This window comes from Rana temporaria, chromosome 3 (assembly GCF_905171775.1).
Source record: "Rana temporaria chromosome 3, aRanTem1.1, whole genome shotgun sequence".
NCBI classification, from domain to species: domain Eukaryota; kingdom Metazoa; phylum Chordata; class Amphibia; order Anura; family Ranidae; genus Rana; species Rana temporaria.
In genome coordinates this window covers 369802465-369828090 of record NC_053491.1, presented here as the reverse complement: position 1 = coordinate 369828090, position 25626 = coordinate 369802465, and the positions used below count along the sequence as shown (strand labels likewise).

Here is a 25626-nt window from a genome sequence, read left to right as displayed (position 1 = left end):
TTTAAATCTAAGCAGTACTTACCGTTTCAGAGATAGATCTTCTCCGCCGCTTCCGGGTATGGGCTGCGGGACTGGGCGTTCCTATTTGATTGACAGGCTTCCGACGGTCGCATACAGCGCGTCACGATTTTCCGAAAGTAGCCGAATGTCGGTGCGCAGGCACAGTATAGAGCCGCACCGACGTCCGGCTTCTTTCGGCTACTCGTGACGCGATGTATGCGACCGTCGGAAGCCTGTCAATCAAATAGGAACGCCCAGTCCCGAAGACCATACCCGGAAGCGGCGGAGAAGATCGCTCTCTAAAACGGTAAGTACTGCTTCGATTTAAAAAAAACACCCGATTCTGCTTCACAAAATGAGCCTCAATCTAATGTTAAAAATTGTTTTTCGGGTGAACTCCCGCTTTAACTAAGATAATAATTGTTTTGAACAGCAAAATTTCTGTGGAATTTTGTCAAAATTAAATAACAAGGACATATCTGGTTCAAATCAGCAGCCATTCCTGGACCCGCTGTGTGACGGGAAGGTGGGTTCCATGCAGCTCATTCTGCAGATTATCCCCCCTCCCTGTACTCTCTAGACTCCAAGGAAACAGTGTGCAGGGCTGCCTGACTGGCCCCCCATTGTTTAGAGATTAGTTTGTTTTCTTGTCACAACCAGCTGAGACCAGGAACACCGCCCGCGCCTGTCCAAATGTTCTGTTCCAGTTTGCTGACATGTAGCTGCCACTATTACTGGAACCTCAACATTATAAAGTGAAAAAGGTGAATTTATTTCTGTTCTCTCTAATTCTGCTGTTCTTGTATCACAGAAAGGAAAGTGTATGTAAAGCCAAAATGGTTAACCATGGACATGGTTAAGACTGCAACCAAACATTTGTTTTGTGTCCAGTTGGGGAAATTTGCCTTTGGTTCCTGTCCAAGCAGTATGTAAGAGCAGGTCTCTTGAAAAGGGGGGGATTTTTATTTGTTCATTGCATAGACAGGATCTGCTTCTTTATTATTGATGCTGAACAGTGTTTGCGCCTCATTTTTATTCTACGCAAGGATGTGTACTGAGTTCTGTAATAGATTTTCACTAAAAACTATAGTGTATGAGGTAAAGGGATCCGCAGCTGTGCCCCCAGAAAGCTACAAGAGCTTTCCGCATTATTCAGTATATGTTTAAATTGCTATAATAGACTGTCAGAAACTGCAGACATACTACAGGAGATGATCAGAGACTGCAGACATGGTAAGGGAGATGGTCAGAGATGGCAGACATATTACAGAAGATGGTTATAGACTGCAGACATGCTACAGTAGATGGTCACAGACTGCAAATATACTACAGGAGATAAACAGAGACTGCAGACATGCAACAGGAGGTGGCCAAAGCCTGAAGACATGGTATTAAAGATGGTCAGAAACTGAAGACAGATTGGAGGAGATGATTTGCTTCAGGTGTTGTTGGACACTGCAAACCTGCTACAGAAGACCAGAGCTTTTTTTCTCAGAAAATAGGTGCAGGAACTCAACCACGACCCCGTTCAGATTTCACAAACAGTAGAAGGGTCTTAAAGGGGCATTAAATACGAGGATTGCATTACATACAGATTGCAGAGTTCAGGGGGGTTACACACAGAGGGCAGAGCTGTCATTTGTAAACACATAAACCAGACTTCTGTGTTTACAAGTGATTGTGGTGAGCAGGCACCAAAGAGTCTGAGCCAGAGGTGGTGGAACTGAGTTCCCCCAAGTTCCCCCTGAAAAAAAGCCCTGCAGAAGACCATCAGGGATATGTACAGTGCCTTGAAAAAGTATTCACACCCCTTGAAATTTTCCACAATTTGTCATGTTACAACCAAAAATGTAAATTTATATCATTGGGATTTTATGTGATAGACCAACACAAAATGGCACATAATTGTGAATTTGAAGGAAAATTATAAATGGTTTTAATTTTTTTTTACAAATAAATATCTGAAAAGTGTGGCGTGCACTTGTATTCAGCCCCCTTTACTCTGATACCCCTAACCAAAATCTAGTGGAAACAATTGCCTTCAGAAGTCACCCAATTAGTAAATAGAGTGCAAGTAATTTAATTTCAGTATAAGTACAGTTGTTCTGTGAAGCTCTCAGAGGTTTGTTAGAGAACCTTAGTGAACAAACAGCATCATGAAGGAACATACCAGGTAGGTCAGGACATTGTAGAGAAGTTTAAAGCAGGGTTAGGTTATAAAAAATATCCCAAGCTTTAAACATCTTACAGAGCACTGTTCAATCCATCATCAGAAAATGGAAAGAGTATGAAACAACTGCAGACCTACCAAGATGTGGCTATCCACCTAAACTGACAGGCTGGGCAAGGAGAGTATCAATCAGAGAAGCAGCCAAGAGGCCCATGGTAACTCTGGAGGAGCTGCAGTGATCCACAGCTCAGGTTGCAGAATCTATCCACAGGACAACTATTATGCCTCATACACACGTTCAGACTTTCCGTGAAAAAAAGTCAGACAGGCTTTTTTTGTCGGAAAGTTCGGCCGTGTGTAGCCTCCATCTGACTTTTTTTGTCGGACGTCCGATGGACCTTAGATAGAGAACCTTTACTATTTCTTTCCTACGGACTCCCAGCAGACTTTTGCACGGTCAAAAGTCCGACCGTGTGTACAAGGTATAAGTCGTGCACTCCACTTCTTTTTGGAAGAGTAGCAAGAAGAATGCAAGTTTTCAGTTTGTGAGAAACCATGTGGGGGACACAGCAAACATGTGGTAGAAGGTGCTCTGGTCAGATGACAGCAAAATTGAACTTTTTAGCCTAAAAGTAAAACGCTATGTGTGGCAGAAAACTAACACTGCATATCACCCTGAACACACCGTCCCCACCGTGAAACATGGTGGTGGCAGCATCATGTTGTGGGGATGCTTTTCTTCAGCAGGGACAGGTAAACTGGTCAGAGTTGATGAGAAGGTGGATGGAGCCAAATACAAGGCAATCTTAGAAGAAAACCTGTTTAGAGTCTGCAAAAGACTTGAGACTGTGGCGGATTTTCACCTTCCAGCAGGATAACGACACTGAATATACAGCCAGAGCTACAATGGAATGGTTTAGATAAAAGCATATTTACTTTATTAGATTTACTCTGCCCATGAAGGACATTTTCAGCTTAGACCATATATTAGTTTTGTCCCTGATGCTGGCCCAATAGTGGAGAAAGATTAAGGGATACCTAATCGCCCGGGCTGTGGGGTCACAAAAACTCCTAAGTATTTGAATTTTGATGACACTGGGATGTCGTGGAGTGTACGATCCTGTGTAGGGCCTGAGGCCTCGTACACACGACCGAGGAACTCGGCGGGCGAAACACATCGTTTTCCTCGTCGAGTTCTTGTTAGGCTTGTCGAGGAACTCGACGAGCCAATTTTCTCCATTCCTGTCGAGGAAAAAGAGAGCATGCTCTCTTTTGGGCTCGACGAGTTCCTCGGCAAAAAATCTCTCCCACCAAGTTTCTTGATGGATTCTGCCGAGGAAAACGGTTGTGTGTACGAGGCCTGAGTCTAACATCATGATTGTGTATTTGCTTGAATTGATCACCAGTCCCGAGAACGATCAGAATCGCCTAATAACCGCCATGGCCTCCCCTAGGCTCCCCGATTTGTCTCCCAATAGTAGCATAGCATTGTCAGCATAGAGCATGTTTTTAGTGTATCTTCCCATATTTAAAACCAGTTATTAAAGGGTTGGAGCAGCCATAGGCTCTATGGCAATGGCAAAAAGTAGGGGAGGGAGGGGGCAACCCTGTCGAGTCCCCCTATGTAGTGAAAAAGGAGCAGATACATGGCTTGCTTCCCTGGGGAGCTGTAGAGCAGTTGTACCCAGGAAAGAAAGATCGTTCCAAACCCAGAGTGCCCCAGATGTATTGCCACTTGATGCTGTCAAATGCCTTGTGGGCATCCAATGACAGCAGTGCTCTATCACCCAAATTATCTGCCTGGGACTGTACATTAAAGCGGAGCTCCACCCTAAAGTGGAACTCCCGCTGATCGGAACCCTCCCCCCTCTGGTGTCACATTTGACACCTTTCAGGGGGGAGGGGAGTGCATATACCTGTGTAAAGACAGTCATTTGCACCCACTTCCGGCCACAGTCTGCGGGCAGACTGCGGGCAGGACGTCACCTCCTGCATCCCCCCCCCCGTTGTGTTCTGGGAACACTCGGCTCCCAAAGCACAGCGGGAGCCAATCAGCAGGCGCAGCGCAACTCGCGCATGCGCAGTAGGGAACCGGGCAGTGAAGCTGGAGCGCTTCACTTCCTGGCTCCCTCACCGAGGATGGTGGGGGTGCAGCAGAGTGACGAGCGATCGCTCGTCCTCTGCTGCGGACGGCGCTGGACTCCAGGACAGGTAAGTGTGCCGATATTAAAAGTCAGCAGCTGCAGTATTTGTAGCTGCTGACTTTTAATATTTTTTTTTTCAGCGGACATCCGCTTTAAGGAACAGTCGGCATAGATTAAGGGCCGTGGATCTTTCCGGTATAAAACCAGAGGTAAGGTAAGGAGATTACCTTATTAAGTCTTAGTGCCAGCACCTTTGTCAGAATTTTAATGTCAGTTTGTAGGAGTGAGATCGGCCTGTATGAGCCTGGGTCAAGTGGGTCCTTCCCTGTTTTGAGTAATAGTACTATACTGGCTCGTGTCATGGAGTCCGGGAGGTGCAGGGATTCCCTAGCTGAGTTAAGAGTCTTAAGCAGTTGTGGTAGTACAATGTCCCCATATTGTTTGTATACCTCAATCAGTTTACCATGATCCCCAGGTGCCTAAGGCCCCGTACACACGACCGGATCGATCCGCTGGGATCAGTTCCAGCAGATAGATCCGGTCGCGTGTTTGGCCTAGCGGACATTTTCAGGCGGATAAAAATCCAGCCGACGGATTCCCAGCGGATAAAAATTTCTTAGCATGCTAAGAACTCTATCCGCTGGAATCCAGTCCAGCGGACTGATCCGGTCGTCTGTACAGACTCACCGGATCAGTCCGTCCGCTCCCATCCCTCGCATGCGTCGTAATGATTCGGCGGACCGTTTCCAGCGGATATCCTCTCATCTGTACGAGGCCTTAGAGTTGCGAAAGGAGTTGGTTGCTATCTGCATCTCCTCTATGGTAATGGGGGCGTCCAACATACCCTGCTGAGCATCCGTTAAGCGAGGCAGCTCAATCCCGTATAAGAATTCTCGCACCTCCCCCGGTGAGTGCATCTGTTTGGATTGGTAGAGATCAGAGTAGAACAATTCTTGCATAATCAAATCCAGGGTATTTACCACCCTTCCTGCCTCATCGTGTATTGCTCCAATAGAGGGGGAAAGCTGTTGAGAATGTACAATTTTCGCTAACAACCTCCATATCTGTTCCCCTTCCTCATAAAAGGCTAATTTATTAAAGAACCTTTTCCTTACAGCTGTAGAAGCATCTAACTGGTTGATTGCATCCTGGGCCGCTATCCATACCCACCAGGGACCCTCCCCTGAATTTGCAATGTACTCCACTTCCAGGCGTCTTACCAGCTATGACGACTGTTCCCTTTGTGCAGAAGTGTTTCTTTTGATAGCGTTGACCTCTGATATAAATATTCCCCATAGAAACGTTTTAAAAGCATCCCAGGCGGCATTTATGTCAGAGTAGTGTGCGTGTCTCTGCCACTAGGCTTATATTCAATTAGCAATTTAGGCGTGGGAGGGAAAAAAAATCAGCCAAAAGGCATTACGTTTCCAGGGTGCTCTGGAGAGATTAGTAGCCGGCTTCACAGTTAAGCGAACCATTAGAGGGGAATGGTCTAAAATACTTCAGTATTTCACTTCCTCAATTTATTGCACTTCCTCAATTTATTGGGAGGTAGATGTTGTGCATAGACACATATCTATTCTGGACAGAGATAGGTGAGTTTTGGAGTAGCACGAAAATCGTCTCTCATTCGGGTTTCTAAATCTCCAGGCATCTATCCATCACACTTCCTCTATGAATTTCGCCAAGGCAGGTTTTGCCCTCCAGTGTCCCACCACCTGAGGGGGGTGCCTGTCCAGCATCGGATCTAAGATCCCGTTAAGGTCCCCCAGTGGTGTAAAGGGAACATCAGGGTTGCTTAACTGGTACAACAGCTGGGTGCGTAGGATCACTGGGTTAAATAGGGGAGGTACACAGCTGCTAGAATAAACATTAACGGAGAGATTCTGCACATCAAAAACACATATCTTCCCTCTTGGTCAATTCCTGAATCAATTAACTGAAAATCTAGGGAGCGTTGTATCAAGATGCATACCCCCCCCCCCCGGGAGCTGCGGTGGCTCAACGTGATTGGCACTGCGCTGACTAGCCATTCACCTCTGCAGCTAGGGGTTCAGATCCCGGTCTCGGCTACATGTGAATTGAGTTTGTTGGTCTCAGCCCGGCTCCCGGTGGGTGTGCTATGCGAGGTAAGCCTGCGCTTAGTACGCCCACCCCCCTCCCACAAAAACCACCACACTTACACGCACTCGAAATTGGGTTAACATGCACTCACTTTGACCACGCGGTCTCTAAAAAAGAGAGGTGAAGGACTAACGGGGCTGGTTGAGCGGGCAAATCCTCTCACTCCCTTATAGGGAGTCCCTCTGCCCCGTTGGGCTTCAAAGCGGAGCAGGTAGGGCGGGCTGCGTGGGAGGACCCCCTCACACACCCGCCATTGCCACCCGGGGCATGGAGAAAGGTGGCAGATTGCCTCTGGGGGAGGCCTGCCTACTCCCAACTCCTGCAGTCCGGCTCCTCTCTCGAGTACACGCACAAAATACACTTTAAAAAAAAATAATAAGATGCATACCCCCCTAGAATAGGAGGTATGAGTGGAGTGATACACCCATCCCACCCATGCAAATCCCACACATGACAAAGTCCCTGGTGTCAGATGGGTCTCTGTAAAACAGAGAGGTGTTTCCTGAGAGCGGTGGACACCATGGTAGGCTTAAGTGGGTCATTCAAGCCCCTAACGTTCCATGAAACAATGGAAGCCCCCCTCCCCCCTCAAGAGGCTTTCTCCACAGCAGGGAAAAAGCCTTGCCTTATTGTGTGTAGTTACAGACACAAGAACAGGAAGTGAGGATTTCTCAGAAGAAATAAGGACATTTAAAAGCAAAATGGAAGGATAAGGTAAGTGAAGGGGACTGCACTAAGGTAAAGGAAGCTATTTAGGGAATTTATTTTTTTACCTTTACAACCCCTTTAAGTACATTGGGCCATATTCTCAAATACTTTACGCCTGCGTATCAGCAGATACGCAGACGTAAGTCCTATCCTATGTTTAAGTGTATTCTCAAACTGAGATACACTTAAACATGCCTAAGATACGACGGCCTGCGCCGTTGTATCTTAGGCTGCAATATTTACGCTGACCGATAGGTGGCGGTCAGCGTAGAATATGCAAATGACTAGTCACGCCGATTCTCTAACGTACGCTTGCCCGCCGTAGTGTTTTAACGTCGTTTCCGTAAGCGATACGCGGCGTAAAGATAAAGATGCCCCCTAGGTGGCGTACTCAATGTTAAGTATGGCCGTCGATCCCGCGCCGAAATTTGAAAATTTAACGTCGTTTGCGTAAGTCGTCCGTGAATGGCGCTGGACGCCATTTACGTTACAGTCAAAACAAATGACGTCCGTGAGACGTCATTTAGCGCAATGCACGTCGGGTAATTTACCCGACGGAGCATGCGCATTACGATCGGCGCGGGAGCGCGCCTAATTTAAATGATCCACGCCCCCTACCAGGATCATTTGAATTAGGAGGGCTTGCGCGGGTGGACTTTACGCGACGCCGCCGCAAGTTTACAGGTAAGTGGTTTGGGAATCAGGCACTTGCCACTTAAACTTGCGGCGGCGTAACGTAAAGGACATACGTTCCGCCGCCTCAGATATTTAAGAATATGCCCCATTGTGTTTGTCTATTCTTGTGACTAAAGCCGGGTATACACGGGCTGAATGTCAGACGACAACGACCGGTTCAAAAAACAAAGGCCGACATTTGTCAGCTTCTGTTGGACGAGCATGCTGGAAAACCAGCAGCCGGCGAACTCCCAATCAGCACTCTCAGCCAATGGCAGGGAGCACTGATTGGAGTGTTCTGGTGGGGGGGGGGATCTGAATTAACCTTGCATGACTAATAGAACTGGTCTAACTGGAGCTGACAGTTGGGGGTTGAATGAAAAAATAAATAAAAATAGTGTGTACCCGGCTTTAGATGAGAATCAGATAACATTTTATGGCAAATGACTGCAGAGTCCCACTGTCTGTGTCAATAAACACAGCAGCAGGACTCGGAAGCGATCACGCACAAATATCCCCATGGGAAGTGGCTTCCCGTGGGGGCACTGGACAGAGAGTGTTCTGGACCCCTCTGTCCACTTACATTGCACAGAACAGGTAAATATAGAGATGTTTGTTATTTAAAAAACAAAAAAAAAGAATATATCCTTTACAAACACTTTAATAACTTGGGGTTTACATACTTTTTCTGCCCACTGTATGTAGGTGAGCTAACCAAATTTTTCCCTTTCTGTCAATATATGGCGAAGGTGAATGACTGACAAGAAATTCCCCAGAACTAGTTTAGTAATGGAGGTCATCCATTTAAAGAGATTATTTTACAACAGGTCCAAAATATAAAAAATATTGTGTGTTGTGTGAACACAGAGGTATTAAAGGGTCAAATCTCAGTCAGGACATCATCTACGTGGAGTTTGCAATTAGACATGTGCAGAACAGAAAAATTTGTTTGGTTTAAGATATATTCGTTATGTTACAAATTTTGTTTATTTTAGAAACTAGTTTAGTGTCGTTTCGAATTTGTTTCATAACATTTTTGTTAAATTTTGTTTTGTTTATTCATTTTCTAACAAATTCCAAATTTTCGGAACGATTCGAATTCTGGGCGGTCAAAAAATTATCGACCAATTTGAATTCTGTGTGAAGAATAGTTGGTTGTTAAGCACCAGGCCGGGAAGCTGTCTGCCGCATCCTTAACAACCAATGATTTATTAGCTGTCAACAAAAAAATCATTGTGCGGTCCCCCCTAATCCATACCAGGCCCTTTGGGTCTCAACATGGGGGTGCTCTGGAGCAGGGGGGCACGAAGGGCCTAGTATTAATTGGGGGAGTCCACGCCGGTTTTTAAAATTTTTGTATTGCCGGCATTGTTTAGTTTACATTTCAGCTGTCAGTGGGGAAGCCTGCGGACAGCTGAGGAGTCATCAGTTGTTAAGGTTGCGGCAGCCAGCTTCTCAGGCCGCTGCTCAACAACCAGCTTTTCTTCACACAGAATTTGAATCATTCGATAATTTTTCAATCAATCCGAATTCAAATGGCGCGTACAGACGATTGAAAATTCCAACAACAAAACCATGGATTTTTTCCCGACAGATGTTGGCTCAAACTTGTCTTGCATACACACGGTCGCACAAATGTTGTCGGAAATTCCGAACGCCAAGAACGTGGTGACGTACAAGACGTACAACGGCACTATTAAAAGGGAAGTTCAATACCAGTCATGTTATTAGAAGTTTGTTGAGAGACAATTCGTGCTTTTCAGCCTTGTGCTTTTCAGTCCGTTACAGTGTGACGAATGTGCTATCTCAATTACGAGCGCTAGTTTTACCAGACAGAGCGCTTCCGTCTCGTACTTGAGCTTTCATGGAATTTTGTGCGTCGAAATTGTCCACACACGATTGGAATTTACGAGAACGGATTTTGTTGTCGGAAAATTTGAGAACCAGCTCTCAAATTTTTGTTGTCGGAAATTCCGACAGCAAATATCTGATGGAGCCTACACATGGTCAGAATTTCCGACAACAAGCTCCCATCGAACATTTGTTGGCGGAAATTCCGACCATGTGTATGTGGCATAATTGTTCTGAACATTTGGAATTTGTTCGAAAATTAATAAACCAAACTAATTTTAATGAACTTCAATTAAATTCGCAACTATTTATTACTATTTCATTCAGATATTTGGATACATCCGAATCTCTGAGTAACCCAAAATGCATTCAAATTTGTATTCGGACCGAAATTAATTGCATACGCTCCATAGACATGCTATAGCACTAGTACAATGTGTGTGAGACACGGACCTTTGATTGTAAGCAAATTGAGGGCAGGGACTGACGTGAACAAACATTATGTAAATCACTGAATACATTGTTCATAAACAGTATGTTGTAAACACATGTAATAAATAAATGTATATTTTCTTTGTTGGTAGTAAAGGTGAATCTCTCATTTTCTGGCGTGGACCGAGTATTCTGGTTCCTCAAACCACCAGTTCCAATTTCAGCACATATTTGTGTCTTTTCATGGAGCCTTCCACTCTTGTGTTTAGATATCTGTATATAGGCACATCTCCGGTCTCCAGGTCACTCTGAGTCTCCAATAGGTAAACAGTGCTAAACTCTTTGATGTAGTTAATCATTTCCGCCAGCTGGCCAGCTCAGATGCCCTCCCATCTCTTCTGGCTTCAGTGAATGGAGACTCCTCAGCCAGGTAGGTTCAAATATTTTTCTGGATTTGCAGATACTGATTTATGTATGTGGCCTTGTTTGTCTTTTTTGTGCAGCTTGAAAGATGTGTTGTAAGGTGTGATTGGTGGCCTTTTTTTGTCACCTTCTTAAAATATCCTCTGTCCTTCTAATAGGTGCAAAGTGGCAGCTATGAAAGTACTTTGATTTACTAAAAAGTACTTAAAGGGGTGGTTCCCCCTTAAAACAAATTTCTAACAATACATTTGGAAGACTGCTTACACTGCGGGTAGGCTGGCTTTTTTTTTTATTTATTTTTTCGTACATACCTCGATATCGCCATTTCATCCCTCGACTTCCGGGTATGAGTCTTGTGGCGGTGGGCGTTCCTAGTTGATTGACGTTCCTCCGACCGACGCATACTTGATGTCACGACTTTCCGAAAGAAGCCGAACGTCGCTGCGCAGGCGTGGTATAGAACCGACTCTATACGGCGCCTGCGCAATGACGTTCGGCTTCTGTCGGAAAGTCGTGACGCACAGTATGCGCCGGTCGAAGGAAGGTCAATCAACTAGGTCCAGCAAGACTCATACCCGGAAGCCGAGGGATGAAACGGCGATATGCGATATGATCGAGCTATGTACGAAAAAAAAAAAAGCCAGCCTACCCGCAGTGTAAGCAGTCTTCCGAATGTATTGTTAGAAATTTGTTTTAGGGGGAACCACCCCTTTAATATCTACAAAAGTATAACGTATCTACACCCAAAGCAGAAATGTCATATATTATAGCTCACCAGCTCACCAGTTCTTATGCCACGTTGTTTTTCAGCATGTCCAAAAAACAAAGTTTTCCCAACTTCATCATTAAAACGACGTTGCCTACACACCATCGTTTTTAGAAAATGCTCTAGTAAAGCGCGGTGACGTACAACACGTACGACGGCACTATAAAGGGGAAGTTCCATTCGCCTTTGGGCTGCTTTAGCTGATTCCGTGTTAGTAAAAGACGATTCCCGCTTTTCTGTCAGTTACAGCGTGATGAATGTGCTTACTCCATTATGAACGGTAGTTTTACCAGAATGAGCGCTCCCATCTCATAACTTGCTTCTGAGCATGCGCAGGTTTTTCACGACGTTTTAGCCCACACACGATCATTTTTTACAACCCGAAAAACGACGTTTAAAAATGCAGCATGTTCGAATTTTTTTTTTGTCGTTTTTCAGAACCTGAAAAATGATGTGTAGCCCACACACGATCGTTTTAAATGACGTTTTTTTCATGCCGAAAAATGATCGTGTGTACGCGGCATTAGATGTGGTGGCTGCATTCGTTTTACTTTTTTAACACTTTTTTCTTTTCATCTGGTGATCTTGCCAGTACAAACTTCCTGTAATAGGGTGACAACTTTTATTGACTGTGCAGTATCTATCAAGGGGCAATGTTGTCATCCTAGGGCAGGATAACAGAATAGTTAACCCCTCTCATCTTCTTCATAACATAGGAGCAAGTGTCAACTGGTATTTTTTTTTTGCGCTTAACAAACAGAAACAACAAAAAACTTTCAATGGTATATTTAACAGACCAAAATTAACCGAATAAGAGAAGATATTAGTTAAAGGGGTTGTAAAGGTAATTTTTTTTCCCTAAATAGCTTCCTTTACCTTAGTGCAGTCCTCCTTCACCTACCTCATCCTACAATTTTGCTTTTAAATGTCCTTATTTCTTCTGAGAAATCCTCATTTCCTGTTCTTCTATCTGTAACTAAACACAGTAATGCGACACATTGTCCCTGGTGTGGAGAAAGCCTCTTGAGGGGGCGAGCAGGAGTGTCAGGACGCCCACTAACACACAGCTCCTTGCTCTATCTGCAAAGTAGATAGCATCCTAACCCTCCTGCTCACCCCCTCCCCCCTCAAGAGGCCTTTTCCACACCAGGGAGAAAGTGTTGCATTACTGTGTTTAGTTACAGACAGAAGAACAGGAAGTGAGGATTTCTCAGAAGAAATAAGGACATTTAAAAGCAAGGATGAGGTAAGTGAAGGAGGACTGCACTAAGGTAAAGGAAGCTATTTAGGGAAACATTTTTTTACCTTTACAACCCCTTTAAGCTTTACATGCCCTTCTGTAATCTGAAATAAAATTTTCTGTTGCTGTTTGTGTTAGCTTTGTCCACTCATGATCTGGTGTTTTATGATGTTGGCTCGGGGCAAATCACATTGAGATTTTTTTCTAAAACTGAAAAATGCACTGCTGGTCATTTTATGATGTCAATTGAAAGCCAATTCTATTCTGTAGATGCTGCCAGTTTATAAAGAATGTCTGACTTTTTCTGGGGGGAGGGGGGCTGAAAATATAACTGGTAATTTACTTCACTCTGGCATAAGTCATTCTTTTTAGTGGAAAGTCAAAAGAAGAACTTCCGCAGGTATTGCGTACCGATTTTCCTGTTGTTTAAATGTCTTAAATGTTTATTTAGTGTTTTGGTGAAAAATTCCCCAAAAATGTGGAATTTGATAAACATGGGGAGTGTCACTGGCAAAAAATAAATACCTATCCCCTTGACCCCCCCCCCCCCCCTATGGGGCATCCCTCCATATCTCCCATGCATAGCTTTATTACAGTCCAATCCTCCCTCATTGGCACATCTCCCCATTTCGGTCCATTCCCACCAGTGCTCCCATTGGCCCTATTTCATTTAACTCCTTCCCATCTCCTCCAATAGCACATTGCCCCATTTCATAACACTCCCCTATTACTTCCATGGGACAAAACTCTATTTTAGTCAACCCTTCCCCCCCTCACATCTATTCCACGTGCCATTGCCCTATTTCCACTCCCCCATCTCTCCAAAAAGACGCATTGCCCTATTTCAGTCCATCCATTACTCCTACAGGACATTGCTCTATGACCTCAAACTAGTAGGAGGAAAGTTCAAGGCTAACCTTAGAAAGTATTATTTTACAGAAAAAGTAGTTGATGCTTGGAATAGGCTTTCAGCAGAGGTAGTGAGCCAGTCAACAGTAATTTAAATTTTACACATTTTATGCTTAAAACAAACATAGATCTATACTCAGACAAAAAGTTAAAAGTTTTATGGGTCAAACTTAATGGAGCACTTTTCTGCCATCACTTTTCTATGTTTTTGGGTTATTATTTAAGTCTACTCCTTATTTCCATCTGACATTGCCCTATTTCAATCCACCCCTTATCTCCCCCAATCGTAGATTTTCCCATTTCAGTGTACACCCCCATCACCCTCATAGGAAACACCCTATTTTATTCTACAACCCCTTCATCTCTCCCATGTGATACAGTATGGCCCTATTTTAGTTCAAACTCCCAATAGAATGGAACATCGCCCCATTTCAGTGCAAATCCCACCTACCCCCCTTCACCTATTACTTCCATGGAACATCATCCAGTTTTAATCAACTCCCCAACAGTGTTAATTTCATTGACGAAAATATTTTCGTTGACTAAATTAATACTATTTTAGTCAAATACAATTTTACTAAAACAATTCAGATTACTAAAATATAAATATGACTAAAACTAAAATTGCATTTTAGTCAAAAGACTATGACTAAAACTAAATCGAAAAATTAACACTGCACTACCACATAAGAATAAGTAAGGGGCATCTACTAAGCTGCTGAAATAAATAAAAAAACGTCTTTTCTTACTTTTTTATTTTTTCTTAATATTTATATTTAATGTTGTTAATATATTCAGGTAATATGTGCAACGTCATTACAAACAATAGAGTTTACAGTTTTTTGCTTTTTTTCCCCTATATTTTAAAGTTGGTTTTATTTATAAAGACATTATATATCACAACGGCTAAATCTGTAGTGCGTGGTCAAACCTTCATACCAGAAATAATAACATGTTATTCGATTTTTACTCCAGGAGTATATAATGAGTTTAACAATTCTAGAGAAATGCTTAAATAATGCAGCACAATTTGACTAAACCCATTTAATTTTAGTTGACTAAAATGTATTGGAGAGTTTAGTTGACTAAAATACGACCAAAACAAAATAAATTCAGATTGACTAAAATACGACTAAAACGAAATCGAAATTTGATGTCAAAATAACACTGCTCCCCAATCTCTCCCATTTGACCATCACATTTCAGCCAATACTTTGTTATTCCATTACTTGTGTTCCATTTGCTGCAAGGCTGATCAATGGACATAATGTTCAACAAATAGAAATGTTTTTTTTTTGTGGAAGTTTTCCAAAAAGTCCAAAGAGTTTAGTCTGGGGGCTCTTATCTGATAAATAAAGAGACAGCTAAGAGAGCATTGCTTTGGCCATGGTGTAGCTACACAGGCATACATGAAAGTCTTTAATATGATGTTTAATTAAAATGCATAAAAAAAGAGATGCTATTTCTTTTTAAGTGATGGTTCACACCAGCGCAATGTCAGACCGCATGTGATTCGCACCGCACTGCTCTGCAGATCACATGCGATGTTTGTGAAATGCAACTTCAGCCATATAGATTGTATGGCTGAATTCGCAAAATTGTGTTCACACCCATGCAAACGTATTCCTGTCCAAATTCACAGTTCCCACTGCAATATGCAAACCAATCTGGGGGTGTCAACCTTTCTATTGACACCAACAGCAGTTTGCATAGGGCAGTATGAACTGACTGCGAGTTCTATGTGATGCTGGAACTGGAACTGGAATTGCGCTGGTTCTTGCATTGCATATGTGTGAACCAGCACTAAAAGTGGGTATAACCGGTGGTGCTGAATTAATGGGGAAAATTTGATAGGCCGACAGGAAAATCTGATCAGTAGATCAACTTCTGTAAAATCAGTCTGCCCATACATGGATTGAAATTGGACCTATCCCCGCTGAACAGGCCAAATTATGATTCATGTATGGCAGGCTTTAGTCTCCTTTTAGTATCCATTATACAGCAGTCCCGGGGCTGTTGTCAGGTTTTGGAATAGTGGAAGAATTTCACTGTGGCCAGTATTTCCATACTCCAGGTGTGACCACCCATCCTCCAGAGCCTATATTTGTCCTAAGAGCTTGTGTAATTTTAAACCTTTTTAGTCTCCATTCAATGCAGAGGAGAGCACTTTGCTAGTTTATTGACTCAGACAACTTCATTGTTTAAAGCTGATTTCTGGGATAAACAAATCTTGTCTAAATAGAGGTGTTATGTGTATTCTTACTTGTGTAGCACCACTGAATAGAATGGGACCTTCTCAAGATCCTCAGCTCCTCTAAGTTGAGTGTACAAACATACAATATAACAGGAATTAACTGAAAGTAATACTTATAGGTAGATTCACACACATTGGCCTAAATTTAGGATGGCCTAGCCTAGCCTTTTTAGGCTACACCGCCGTAAATTAGTTAGGCTAGTAGTGATTCACAATCTACTTACCTGCTAATCTACGGCGGTGTAGCCTAAAACGAGCGGGCGTAAGGGCGCCTAATTCAAATGACTTGGAGGGGGCGTGTTGTATGGAAATGAGGCTTGACCTCAAGTTTTTTTACGTTTTTTGACACTGCGCATGCGCCGGGCTACTACATTTCCCAGTGCGCATTGCAGCTAAGTAGGCCGTACGGGTCTATTGATTTCGACGCGGACGTAAACGACGTAACTCCCGATTCGCGGACGACTTACGCAAACGACGTAAAAAATTCGAACCTCGCGGCGGGAACGGCGCCCATACTTTAACATTGTTATTCCACCTCATAGGTGGCATAAAATGGATTAATGATGGTAATACAGGTTCTAGGCATAAAAGTAGCATAACAGTAGGCTCTAGGCATAAGATAACATTTGGCAGCGTAGCATAAACAGTAGCAAGGAAAGTGCAGCAGTGAGCAGTAGTAAAGTTTAATCTGCCGAGTGCTGGAACTGCTAACATCAGTGTCTCAGTAGAGGGGAAAAAAAGAATAAAAGACAATGGGGGTTAATTACGAAAGGCAAATCCACTTTGCACTACAAGTGCACTTGGAAGTGCAGTCACTGTAAATCTGAGGGGTACATCTGAAGGTGCTTTCACACTGGGGAGCTGCGCTGGCAGGACGTCAAAAAAAGTCCTGCAAGCAGCTTCTCTAAGGCGCTTTAGGAGCGGTGTATACACAGCTCCTAAAGCGCCCTTCCCATTGAAATCAATGGGCAGCGCCGCCAAAGCGCCTGCAAAGTGGGTTCTTTTAACCCTTGTTCGGCCTTTTTCGGGTTAAAAGTGCCCCGCTAGCGCCAAAAAAACTTTGGTAAAGCGCTGCTAGTTTTAGCGGCACTTTACCAGTGTTCTTCGGGAGATGGCAGTGTGAAAGGTCTCTGAGTCCTCTCCTGCGGTTTTATGCAGGCAGCCTGTAGTGGGTGGACCTGTTGGGCCCCTGGTACAGCTCTGATCTCTGCAGGTTACAGTGATGATATCACTGCTACTTTTACAAGGTTAGGACCCCTTTCACACTGAGGCGCTTCTAAACTGCCAGTAAAACACTGAGCGATTTTGCGGTGCTTTTCAGGTGCTTTTGACATTTTTTTAGGCTTCTTAGGGCTTTCAGCGCTTTTGAAGATCTTTTAAGGTGCTTTCTATTAATTTCAATGTAGAAAAGTGTAGAAAATGTAGAAAAGTGCTTTTGAGGTGCTTTTTTCAGCTCTCCAAACATGCTCCAAAGATGCTGCTTGGAGGAGTTTTTCAAACTCCTCCCCCCCCCCCACCAGAGCACTGCCCCAGTGTGAAAGCATCCATTGACTTTAATGGGAAGCAGCTTTTGTGAGCTTTTCTGGCACTTTTTTTATGTAAAAGTGCTTGAAAAACTCCTCAGTGTAAATGGGGTCTAAGATCATTGTCGGATGACTATCGCGGGCAGAATCGTGATGATTAGGGTCGTCCTGGCCTCTGATCAGTTCTATAGTCAGCTGGCGGAACCACCGACTGCATTCTCAGTTTCCCTGTTGGGACAGAAGAGCCAGAGAAAACCATGGAAGATTGTGGGGGGGGGGGCCTTCCCTCCCACTGCTTGTAAAAGCAGTCTAGAGGCCAATTAACCACTGGGATTGCTTTTACATGAAAGCCGACCGTTGGCTGAAAAGAATGATACAATGATGATACCTAAACATGCAGGCATCATTCCGGTATAACCACTCAAAGTCCAGCAACATACCAGTACATTGCTGGTCCTTGGGCATATATTGTAATCTGTGGGCTGCATGAAATAAAGAGATTGATCAGTGGGTATGCCCACCATTAGAATACCGCCCTTCATCCACCCATTTCTAATGATGGGCATACATGCACCATTTTGTTTTTAACTGTGGTGGTGAAATCACCTCCTACAGCGCTGGAGTCACTGTTGCTGTCAAGATTAATAAATCAGTGCTGTAGCTGAATGGCATACCTGCTAAGCAAATGATGGTTAACATAAAATAAAGTAACATTACAGTATAACAGTAAGATATACCTGCAAAGAAAATAGAAAAAAAATAGAAAAAAAAATAATGTTTTAATGCAATCTGTGCCTAAAATATATATATGCCGAAGCATGGGGGCAATCTGCCCCTAATGTTAGGAGCAAATCGCTCCTCCACCCCTGCCCCCATGCTTCGGCATTAACATTCAGGTCCATAAATATTGGGACATCGACAGAATTCTAATCTTTTTGGCTCTATACACCACCACAATGGATGAAATGAAACAAACAAGATGTACTTTAACTGCAGACTTTCAGCTTTAATTTGAGGGTATTTACATCCAAATCAGGTGAACGGTGTAGGAATTACAACAGTTTGTATATGTGCCTCACACTATTTAAGGGATCAAAAGTAATGGGACAATTGGCTGCTCAGCTGTTCCATGGCCAGGTGTGTGTTATTCCCTCATTATCCCATTTACAAGGAGAAGATAAAAGGTCCAGAGTTAATTTCAAGTGTGCTATTTGCATTTGAAATCTGTTGCTGTCAACTCTCAATATGAGATCCAAAGAGCTGTCACTATCAGTGAAGCAAGCCATCATTAAGCTGAAAAAAACAAAACAAACCCATCAGAGACATAGCAAAAACATTAGGTGTGGACAAATCAACTGTTTGGAACATCCGTAAAAAGAAAGAACACACCGGTGAGCTCAGCAACACCAAAAGACCCGAAAGACCGGGGAAAACAGCTGTGGTGAATGACCGAAGAATTCTTTCCCTGGTGAAGAAAACACCCTTCACAACAGTTGGCCAGATCAAGAAAACTCTCCAGGAGGTAGGTGTATGTGTGTCAAAGTCAACAATCAAGCGAAGACTTCACCAAAGTGAATACAGAGGGTTCACCACAAGATGTAAACCATTGGTGAGCCTCAAAAACAGGAAGACCAGATTAGAGTTTGCCAAACAACATCTAAAAAAGCCTTCACAGTTTTGGAACAACATCCTATGGACAGATGAGACCAAGATCAACTTGTACCAGAGTGATGAGAGTAGAAGAGTATGGAGAAGGAAAGGAACTGCTCATGATCCAAAGCATACCACCTCATCAGTGAAGCATGTTGGTGGTAGTGTCATGGCGTGGGCATGTATGGCTGCCAATGGAACTGGTTCTCTTGTATTTATTGATGATGTGACTGCTGACAAAAGCAGCAGGATGAATTCTGAAGTGTTTCGGGGCAATATTATCTGCTCATATTCAGCCAAATGCTTCAGAGCTCATTGGACGGCGCTTCACAGTGCAGATGGGCAATGACCCGAAGCATACTGCGAAAGCAACCAAAGAGTTTTTTAAGGGAAATAAGTGCAATGTTATGCAATGACCAAGTCAATTACCTGTCCTGAATCCGATTGAGCATGCATTTCACTTGCTGAAGAACAATCAGGAACTGAAGACAGTTGCAGTAGAGGCCTGGCAGAGCATCACCAGGGATGAAACCCAGCGACTGGCGATGTCTATGCCAGACGAATGTCCAGACTTCAGGCTGTAATTGATTGCAAAGGATTTGCAACCAAGTATTAAAAAGTGAAAGTTTGATTTATGATTGTCAATCTGTCCCATTACTTTTGGTCCCTTAAAAAGTGGGAGGCACATATATAAACTGTTGTAATGCCTACACCGTTCACCTGATTTGGATGTAAATACCCTCAAATTAAAGCTGCAAGTTTGCAGTTAAAGCACATCTTGTTTTTTTCATTTCAAATCCATTGTGGTGGTGTATAGAGCCAAAAAGATGAGAATTGTGTCGTTGTCCCAATATTTATGGTCCAGACTGTATGCTCTTTTTTTAACTGTGGTGGGGAAATCACCTCCTACAGCGCTGGAGTCACGGCTTTATGTATTGTGGGAGCAAACGTTGTTGCTGTCAAGATAAATAAATCAGTGATGCAGCTGAATGGCGTACCTGAAAAAAATAAACAATAAAACACAGTAAACAGTAAAGTATAAAATAATTACATACCTGAAAAGCAAACATGATAAAACATAATAACAATAAAACATTGCAGTTAAAGGAGTTGTGAAGGAAAAAAATGTTTTGCCTAAAATTAATGTCTGCAAGGTAGACAGACAGAATAGTGTAATGATTCTGTTAAAAAACGAGTAAATACCTATTAAATTCCTTCATCTATATCACCTCCGGCATTCTGTTCTCTCATTCACTTCCTGGTTTGCATCGCTCGTTCATGTAAGAACTACATTTCCCAGTATGAATTGCGGCACGCCCAGTAATTCACACCTCCTTGAAGTCTCTAAGGCCCCGTACACACGACCGAGGAACTCGACGTGCCAAACACATCGAGTTCCTCGTCGAGTTCAGTGTGGAAGCCGCCGAGGAACTCGGCGGGCCGACTTTTGCCATTGAACAACGAGGAAATAGAGAACATGTTCTCTATTTCCTCGCCGAGGTCCTCGTCGGCTTCCTCGGCCGAAAGTGTACACACGGCCGGGTTTCTCGGCAGAATTCAGCTCTGAACCGAGTTTCTGGCTGAATTCTGCCGAGAAACTCGGTCGTGTGTACGGGGCCTAACACGTAGAGAGCGTCCTGCCACACAGATGTAGTTCCCAGGAGGGGGTGAGCACGTTACTGACCACCTCAGTAAAGCCTCCCATCACGGTGGTCAGTAAAATCAGACAATAAGGAAGTGAACAGAACAGAGAAGAAATAGAGCAACTTCTGAGCAAAAACTAACAATGAGGAAGTGAAAAAGGGAATGTCTGCAGGTAAAGGATGCGGATGCTTATTATGAAAAAAAAAATTCCTTTACAACCCCTTTAAGCATAGAATACAGTAAACAAAAGAGCAGAACAATAGAGAGAGAATAATAAAATAACAGCAATTATTATTATTTTTTTTACACGTTTCTTTGCAACTGTAAGGCCGCGTACACACGGTCGGACAAAACCGATGAGAATGGACCGAGGTTCAGTTTCATTGGTCCAAACCGACCGTGTGTATAGCCCATTGGTCTGTTGTCCTTCAGTCCAAAATTTTAAAAAAATGCTTTAAAATCGAACCGATGGACCACTGACCGATCGGGCCAAACCGATGGTTAGTACACAAAAGCATCAGTTCAAAACCCGCGCATGCTCAGAATCAAGTCGACGCATGCTTCGGAAGCATTAAACTTCGTTTTTTTTCAGCATGTCGTGTGTTTTATGTCACCGTGTTCTGACCCGATCGGTTTTTGAACTGTAGGTGTGTACACACATCAGACCATCAGGCCACTTCAGCGGTGGACTGATGAAAACGGTCCGTCGGACCATTCTCATCGGATGAACCGGTCGTGTGTACAGGGCCTAACTGTAACGGTTCGGGTCTCTCAAAATGCGATGGCATCTTGGGAGACCCTGTGAAAGTATGTCCTAGTCTGTGCATTGTTGTACCCTACGCTAATACTCCACTAGTGTATGGTAGCGTTCAAAACATTCACTAATGCAAAGACCAGGATTGTCAGGACAGGAGGGACAATAAAAGCGGCTGTCACGCCTATATCCGCGCTTGCTACAGACACAACATCTTCTTTGGGGGACTCGTTGGGTAGGGGTACCAGGGAGGACATACGCAAAATGCCTCTCATGCAGCCAGCTTACTGCATTTGCGTTGGGAAGGTGGGGGTGCAGCACCATCTGGAAACAGAAGGGCTGTGACGATGTCTTCCTGAAATTTAAGGAAGGATCCAGTCCGCCTGAAGCTTTCTATAGCACATAAGCATTCAGCAAAGCCAATTGAAATAAATATACAGCCACTTTTTTGTACCAGCGTCTGGCCTCACGGGCAACTAGGTACTAAGTACTCCAGTCGCCATAGGAATTTGGACGGTCGTGTCTGCGTGAAGGGAGGACAGTACAAAAACATTCTTATTATCCCTCCACTTCACAGTGAGCAAATTATTACACTTTAAGCAGGATCTCTCCCCAGCCTAAGATGGGAATCTACAAGCCGCTGGGGTAAGCCCCGGCGATTAGATCGCACGGTGCCACATGCGCCAATTTGATGATCAAACAAATGACTAAAAAGTGGCATGCTTGTGTAATCATTGTCCACATACAAGTGGTACCCCTTTCCGAATAAGGGTGACACCAAGTCCCACACAATCTTGCCAGCACTCCCAATGTAGTCTGGGCAGTTCTCCGGTTCTACGTAACAATTTCTTCCATCGTAAACCATAAAACTCCATGTATAGCCTGTTGCTCATTCACAGAGCTTATACATCCTGACCCGATATCTGACACGCTTGCTGGGAAGACAAGCGGCCAGAAAACGTAATCAGGGACTCATCAATGCAGACAACTTGACCGGGAGTAAACAAGGCTGAAGTTGAAGTGGTTAATGAGGGGCCAAATTTTGTAGAGCCAATCGTATCCAGGGTCACCCCGAGGACTACAGAGAACATTACCATTGAAGTACATGAACTGCAAGATCTGCTCGTATCGTGCCCTGGCCATAGAGGCAGAGAACAACGGCATATGGTAAATTGGGTCAGTGGACCAATATGACCAAATTTCACTCCTTTTAGTTATGCCCATGAGGAGGGATAGGCCCAGAAAGGTCTTAAATTCAAAAACCGTAATTGGTTTCCATGCTCTGGCAAGGGACAACTGGGGATTAGCAGCGATTAATTGACCAGCATACAAATTGCTTTGGTCCACAATAGATCTATAGAGATCTTCCATGAAAAACAGCAAATAAAAATAAAGTGATGTAAAATCAACTGATTCCACCTAAATTCCGAATTGGCCAGTGAATGGGGGATTGGCTCCCAATTAGGATTGACAAATTCTGCAGGAAGGGCACTATGGGCACAATGGGCCTGACTTTGTATTCTTGGTGGCTGCAGACTCTACTTGTGCTAGCCACCTCACCAGCTTGAACTGCACTTATGGGACTCGCCACATCACCAAGTGTTACTGCAGTGCTGGATGTATGACCAAGGTGTACTAGGCCACTGGATGAGGCCATAAGGATGAGCGGCACTAGTACTGACTCTCTGCTCCATACTAGAGCCCTGCGGTTCTTGCACCTCAACAATAGCAGAAGAACGGGGTCAGGTACGCCTGACCTTGGCAGGGACCACAAATCTGTTGTCAGAGCTATCTGTCAGGGTGCCGCTGCTGTCTACAGGATCGTATTCTGAGCCTGAATCTGACAGATGGATGACTTCCTCTTCACTATCTGTCATGCTCAGAAACGTGTAGGCCTCTTCACTAGTGTACCTTCGATATGACATTTTGGTCTCTAAATTTACTGGTACACTAGTGAGACTCACAGGAAAAAATGCTCCTGGACTGTCAGCGACTGATTGAAACGCTACCAAAAAACTGTTAGCGGTCGCAGGGATCAGACCTGACTCTGCGAACGCTGCAGTTATGTGTTTAGTGTTTTGTAAGTGACAGTGATCGATTGATACTGCACTTGGGTGGGCTGGGCGGAGGGGCAAAATACAGGTGCTAGCAGGTATGTGGGCTGATCCAACTAACACTGCGTTTTTGGGAATCCTAAACTCCTGGGGATGCTAGTATAGATATGATCAGATATTGATCCGTTCGGATAATATACTTCTAAGGGAGGTGTATGATGCGTGCGTGGGTGTTAGCGCTACTGGCACTAATCTGACGCTGCCTGGAGCAACGCAGACCCTAACTGACCCTAAAACCTAACTTATATCACCCACCGGGCGATCGGGGGTTAAACCTTTATTGGGTAATAAACGGCGGGTGCCCTGATGCTATAAATAAAAACTAACTAACCAGCGTCACCCGTAACACCAATCAACTAACTGGCTAACTAGCGTCACCCGTGACACTAATACAGCGATCAGAAAAAAGATCTATTAGCGACACTGGTGACAGGGGGTGAAAGGGTCATCTGGGGGGTAATCAAGGAGTTAAACCTTTATTAGGGGGGGTTAAGGGGGTACCCTAGACCTAACGGTGCCTACCACTAATTGCCCTAACACTTATGATGCCCTGTACACACGATTGGTCCATCCGATGAGAACGGTCTGATGGTCAGTCGTGCCTACACACCATCGGTTAAAAAAACGATTGTGTCAGAACGCGGTGACGTAAAACACAACGACGTGCTGAAAAAAACTAAGTTCAATGCTTCCAAGCATGCGTCGACTTGATTCTGAGCATGCGTGGATTTTTAACTGATGGTTGTGCCTACTAACCATCGTTTTTTTTAGGAATCCATCAGTTAATATTTAAAGCAAGTTGCCTTTTTTTTAACTGATGGTTAAATTATCTATGGGGCCCACACACGATTGGTTTTGACCGATGAAAACTGTCCATCAGAGCGTTGTCCTCTGGTTAACCTATCGTGTGTACGAGGCCTTATGCCGCGTACAGACGGTCGTTTTTTGCGATGAAAAAAAAACGACGTTTGAAGTGATGAAAAAAACGACGTTTTTGAAACTTCATTTTCAAAAACGACGTAGCATACAGACCATCGTTTTTTGAAAAATCTCTAGCAATGCGCGCTGACGTCCATCACGTACGACGGGACTATAAAGGGTAATTTGCATGCGGAAGACGCCCTCTTTTGCTGATATCGTGTTGCTGCGTGTTAGTAAAAGTTTGGTGAGAGACGATTCGTGCTTTTCAGTGGTTGTGCTTAAAATTTCGTTTTCTGTCGTACAGTTTGTGTATTTGTAGTCGGATCTGTGATACAGTGCTTGTATTTAGGACGTATTTGTTTTGCAAGTGCGTTCTTGTGTGCACGTTGCTGTTTTGCAGGTCGTTCTTCAGAGGCCTTTCTGTACTTCAGGGCAGAATTTTTAGTCCGATCTGATTTGACGACCGTTTTCTAGCCATGTTGCGGGTACGTTCTCGTCGCCGAGATCGTGCTGTGCATGTTGTTATGATGTGTGCTGCATCCCGGCTCCGGTCCTTGAGGAGGAGGAGAAGGACTTTGTGGGCCAAGAACTGGTTTCTTTGCAGGGACCAGTTCTCTCATATGCCTCTGCTGCGGGAGATCCAAGAAAATAACCCTGATGATTTCAGGAATTTTCTTCGGATGTCTGACCCCGTATTCCAGCAGCTTTTGGCTTCGGTGTCGCCATATATCACCAGGCAGGACACCAATATGCGGGAAGCCATAACTGCTGAGCAGCGGCTAGTTGCTACGTTGCGATACCTTGCAACAGGGAGAAGTCTGCAGGACTTGAAGTTCTCGACGGGCATCTCCCCCCAGTCTCTGGGCGTCATAATCCCGGAGACGTGTTCTGCCATAATCCAGGTTTTGCAGGAGGACTATATTAAGGTAAGTTCTGTCCTTTAAATGCATAGACTATGTTTCTTCTTTTGTTTTTTAAACAGTCCCTAATTAACCTTTTTTTAATAATATGCTGGTAATGTTACCTTTGTCTCCATGCATGTATTATTGTATTTTTTTTGGGTCCTACATGCATTTTTTATCTAGCCCACATGTCCATTTTGGGTTATTTTGTTAGTGGCAAACCCACCTAGCTTAGTCCCTATATCCCCCTTGATTTTTTTCCTCCATTGTAGTGCACGACCAACCCCCCCCCCCCCCCAATGTTATTTTTGTAACTGTCTATTTGTATTAATTTGATGTTAAACCATCATTTTTTGGAGGTCACAAACTGATCTTGGGGGGGGGCCCCCATCACACTTTTATGTTAATTTTTCTTACCATGA

At 43.9% G+C, this 25626-nt stretch overlaps 1 protein-coding gene across 1 annotated transcript in view; it reads left to right on the top strand.

Moving 5' to 3' along the window:
* Positions 1 to 683: 683 nt before the first annotated feature.
* LOC120932780 (solute carrier organic anion transporter family member 1B3-like) overlaps positions 684 to 25626 on the top strand; it is a 111470-nt gene continuing 86527 nt past the window's right edge. The window contains exon 1 of the mRNA XM_040345454.1: positions 684 to 764. The gene's annotated coding sequence lies outside the window, so the exon portion shown is untranslated. The remainder of the gene's footprint in view (positions 765 to 25626) is intronic.